The sequence below is a fragment of the Sinocyclocheilus anshuiensis genome, unplaced genomic scaffold (genome assembly GCF_001515605.1).
Source record: "Sinocyclocheilus anshuiensis isolate Anshui unplaced genomic scaffold, SAMN03320099.WGS_v1.1 scaffold1830, whole genome shotgun sequence".
Lineage (NCBI taxonomy): Eukaryota > Metazoa > Chordata > Actinopteri > Cypriniformes > Cyprinidae > Sinocyclocheilus > Sinocyclocheilus anshuiensis.
This window is the reverse complement of record NW_015546014.1, coordinates 409,573-415,096: the sequence shown is the minus strand read 5'-3', so window position 1 is coordinate 415,096 and position 5,524 is coordinate 409,573. Positions and strand designations below refer to the sequence as shown.

At 35.8% G+C, this 5,524-nt stretch overlaps 1 pseudogene; it reads right to left on the bottom strand.

The window, feature by feature from the left end:
- Window positions 1-3,236: 3,236 nt before the first annotated feature.
- Window positions 3,237-5,524, bottom strand: part of LOC107698516 (protein sel-1 homolog 3-like) — a 2,962-nt pseudogene continuing 674 nt past the window's right edge.

Here is a 5,524-nt window from a genome sequence, read left to right as displayed (position 1 = left end):
TTAACACACATACTTATTTACATTTCAAATTTGCACATATCATACCTGTACATACAAAATTGTCTATATTATACAGTATATTGTGTTTTTGCTTTTTTTGTACATTGTCTATTTTGTATATTTGTATATTATTCTTTTTATTATCTGTGTCCTGTCTTGTCACTGTCATTCTGTTGCACTGTGGAGCTTCTGTCACTAAAACAAATTCCTCGTATGTGTAAACATACCTGGCAATAAAGCTCATTCTGATTTTGATTCTGATGATACTCAGCTATATATTTCTTCACGGCCCGACGAAGCATACCAATTTGCAAAACTGACAAAACAACGGAATGCATAGTTGATATAAAAAACTGAATGACTAGTAATTTCTTACGGCTAAACTCTGGAAAAACAGAGGTGTGAATTATTGGACCAAAAACTTCTGCATGATAGAAAAAAACTGGATGACTAGTAATTTCCTACTGCTAAATTCTGAAGAAAAAAAAAAACCCAACAACAACAGAGGTTAAATATCGGACCAAAAACCTCTGCATGTAATAACCTAGAACACTGTCTAACACTTGATGGCTGCTCTGTCAATTCATCGTCATCAGTTAGGAACCTAGGTGTGCTGTTTGATAGCAGTCTTTCCTTTGAAAGCCACATTTCTAGCATTTGTAAACCCACATTTTTCCATCTCAAAAATATCTCTAAATTACAATGTGTGCTCTCAATGTTCATGACCTCAAGGTTAGATTATTGTAATGCTTTAAATTGGGTGGTTGCTCAAAATCCAGCTGGTCCAAAATGCAGCAGCTAGTTCTTACTAGAACCAGGAAGCATGACTATATTAGCCCGGTTCTGTCAACACTGCACTGGCTCCCTATTAAACATCATATACATTTTAAAATCTTGCTAATTACTTGTAAAACCATGAATGTTTTAGCTTCTAAATACTTGAGCAACTTCTTATCGCATTATAGTCCTTCACGTCTACTGCATTCTCAAAACTCTGGCCATTTGCTAATACCTAGAATATCAAAATCAACTGCAGGCGGCAGATCCTTTTCCTATTTAGTGCTCAAACTCTGACCAGGAAGTATGACCATATTAGCCCGGTTCTGTCAACACTGCACTGGCTCCCTATTAAACATCATATACATTTTAAAATCTTGCTAATTACTTGTAAAACCATGAATGTTTTAGCTTCTAAATACTTGAGCAACTTCTTATCGCATTATAGTCCTTCACGTCTACTGCATTCTCAAAACTCTGGCCATTTGCTAATACCTAGAATATCAAAATCAACTGCAGGCGGCAGATCCTTTTCCTATTTAGTGCTCAAACTCTGAAACAATCTACCTAACATTGTTCAGGAGGCAGACACACTCTATCAGTTTAAATCTAGATTAAAGACCCATCTCTTTACACACAACACACCACTGCATTTCTAACCTATTGTTAGGCTGCATTAATTAGGTCAACCGGAACCAGGAACACTTTCCATAACATCCGATGTACTTGCTACATTGTAAGAAGAATGGCATCTACACCAGGGTTTCTCAACTCTGGCCTGCGAGATCCATTTTCCTGCAGAGTTTAGCTAAAAACCTTGATCAAATTCACCTGCCTGTAACTTTCTAGAGATCCTAAAGACCTTGATTAGCTTGTTCAGGTGTGTTTGATTCGGGTTGTAGCTGAACTCTGCAGGAAAATGAACCTCGTGGGCCAGAGTTGAGAAACCCTGATCTACGCTAATATCAGTCTGTTTCATTCTTATTCCAAGGTCAACATAGCCACCCACATCCAGTCCGTATCCAGATCAGATGGTCACTGCAGTCACCCGGATCCAGTCCGTATCCAGCCCAGATGGTGGATCAGCACCTAGAGATGACCTCGACAGCCCAGAATGTCAGCGGAGACCATGTCAACTAGATGAGCCCCAGAGACAGATCCTCAGTGAAAAGACCTCGTCACTAGACGGCCATCGGGACAAGACCACAGGAACCAGATGAGCCCTGTGCACAATCTGACTTTGTTGCAGCCTGGAATTAAACTGCTGGTTTCATCAAGCCAGAGGAAAACGATTAAGTTTTGGTTCCTTCAACACACTATTTCCGTGTTTAATACTGTAAAGCTGCTTTGACACAATCTATATGGTGCGCTATATAAATAACCATGACTTGACTTTGAGGGATTGAAGTATGCATTCAGTGTGAGTTGTAGTGTTGTTTAACAGCATATGTCAACTGTTCAGCTGACGAAACAAATAATAAATGCATATTTCAGTAGGCTATACAAAAACTCCATAAAACATTTTTGAAAGTTGTGAGTTTCTAAAATTATGATTCTTATTTTCAGTACATAGTACCTCTGTACCATTATAAAGATTGTAAATCTATCCCTCACAGCCTCATTTTCATCCAATTTAAATTTATAATGGCAATAATTAATAAGGCCTGTAAACACCACACTCTGTTTGAACCCATGTATAGGCCTCATTAATTATCGACATTATATAAATCATCAATTATATGTATTTATACAACTAGTTCTCAAATCTGATTGGCTCTGTTTTTTGGAACACAAAAGGAGAAATAAAAAAAAAAGTCCCGTTCGTGCTTGGCAGTGAATATATTAAGCCTCTTTTCACGGATGCAGAATTATCACAAAATAACCTCTTGCAACTTGTGCAGAAAATAAAAAGAAGTCAAGATGAGAATAGTAATCTCAAGACGAAAAAAAAAAGCATAACTCAAATTCAGATTAGCCATTCCTGAGCTGTGGCACCCTCTCGAGGTTTATAACTGACAACAGATCTGCCTACTTTCCCACTTAAAGATCCAAGTCACAGAAGCCCTTAAATCAATGTTAAACCTAATAGGTGTGAAAACTTATGACATACAAATTTATAACCAAATACTACTTAAACTTAGTTAATAAAAACAGGAGTTAGTTATTTGTTGCTTCATAAAACCCTATATTGTAAAAGATTATGTTAGTAAATATGTATATTGCATCATTTCAAAATGTTTTCTGCTGTTCAGTGTGAACTGTAAAAACACACACTACTTACATACTGCAGTATGAAACAGACTGTAGCTATTCAGATGAAAGAAAAAGAGAACCGTCACGTATCATGTGACATTTATTTGCACTGCAAACATTCTAGTATTCAAACTTTAGTTCACCTAAAGAAAGTAGATGAATCTGAGTGCAAACAGCACAGGTTACTGAGAACTTGACTGGCCATTTTGTTCATGCTTTTATCCAAAGCAACTTAAGGTGCATATATACTGGTTCAGTTCTCCTGCAGTAACCTGAGTTGAAGAGTGTTGATCGATAGTGACGGCTGATGTATAACCTATTGAAGGATATAGTTGTATGTTCTTTTCAAAGCAGATGGGAAATGAACATGATAAAGATGACACATGCACACACTCCAGTCACTGTCACGATTAAATCAGAGGTTTTCTGCACTGAAAGGTGATTGTGTGCGACTGTAGGCTGGTAACTCTGCTGTTGGTTTTCTCTTCTGGTCTCCAGAGGACTGTCGCTGATTTCCTGCCCGGCAAGTTCAGGTTCATCATGTCTCTCTGATGATTGGCTGGTTGATAGGTAAAGCGCAGAGTAACATGCTGATGGTAAAACATAAATAAAATTATGGGTTTCTAAATCAATTGATTGACTGATTAATCATTTATCAGCTGACTCAATATTTTCATAAATGTTTTCATTTCATAACAAAATAACATGTCTATAGTATATAATACATGTCATAAGATATGGACCACTTTTATGAAAGCATTTTGATCATTTTTGGAGTGAGAGGGTGGAAATGGTCAGGAAAAAAGTTTGCTTTAGTGATGGATGTTTTACCCAGAAGAGTTCGTAACAGCACAGCGAATACAGAAACTGCGAGTGTGGCGAAAACCCCACAGGCCAGCGTCAGCTGAACAGAGCTGTGTGAAGTCTCTCCACGCTCGCATCAGCTCCATCCTCCACAGGACTAATGAACATGGAGTCACATCCCCCTCCTCAAACGCCCTGCACCTACAGGAGGAAGAGGATCATGAGGAGAGAGCAGATTCATGCAGGTGTGATTGACTTGACTTGCATTGTTCTTAAAATCAACATGAATTTATAATGGACCCTATTTACTTTTTAGTGCACATTGCTAGTCTTTGTGAATGATTTACTGGTGCATGTTATTCCAAGAAAAAACAAACTATTGTTTACATCAAATTATGCAACTTTCTGTGCGATTGAAACTACTTTTCTTTGCAGCAGTAAAAATGGGAAAGAAATGATAGAAATTAATACTTTTATTTAGCAAGGATGCTTTAAATTGACCAAAAGTGATGATAAAGACATTTATAATGTTACAAAATTGTTAGATCTCTATTTCAGATAAATGCTGTTCTTCTGAAGTTATTTTAAATAGTAAAAATATTTCAAAATGTTACTGTTTTTGCTCTATTTTGGATCATATAAATGCAGGCTTGGTGAGCAGAAGAGACTTCTTTAAAAAACATAAAAAATCTTACTGTTCAAAAACTTTTAACTGGTAGTGTATATATATATAAAATATTTAAAAATCAAAAGCATTAAACATTTTAATTAACCAACAATATGGTAGCCTAACATCCACATCATAACCAAAACCGAAACTATACTAAATCTACTCAAGTTCCAAAATAAAATAAAATAACGTCAAAATATTATGATTTTAAAAGATTTTTTAAAATGTTTTATCTCTTATATATAAAATGCCTTATACTCAACATGACTGCATTTATTTAATAAAATACAGTAATATTGTGAAATATTATTCTCATTTAAAATAACTCTTTCTTTTTTATTTGAATATGTTTTAAAGTGTAATTTATTCCTGTGATGTAAAGCTGAATTTTCAGCATCATTACTCCAGTCTTCAGTGTCACATGATCTTCAGAAATCAGTATAATATGCTGATTTTCTGCTCAAGAAACATTTCTGATTATTATCCATGTTGAAAACAGGTGTGCTGCTTCATATTTTGGTGGAAATCCTGACACTTTTTTTTTTTTCTTTTCAAAATTCTTTGATGAGTAGAAAGTTAAAAGAAACAGCATCACAAAGGTCTTGACAATATTTCACAAAGCAATGCACAACATGCACCTGTTTTGCACCATGTTTTGCATGATTCAAAGCAACTACAGAGCTGAAGAGTTTTCTTCCAAAAAACACATGAGAAACTAACAAGCAAATGGCAGACAGCATAGAGCACACAAACCTGGATAATAGATTTGCCACCACAGCGCTCCGGCTCACATTGTGTGCATCTGAGAGTCCCATCTGATCCAGAATGATGTCAGGAACTTCATAACCCTCTTCAATTAACATGACCAGATTAAAGAGGCCCTGACGATCACACAAACAATTATTAGCACATTATTTTATATAAAAATATATATTCTAAAGAAGACATTTGATTTGATGTTTGATGCATTTAGATTTTTGTAGGATTCCAAAATCTATAATCTACTTTGGACAGATTGTG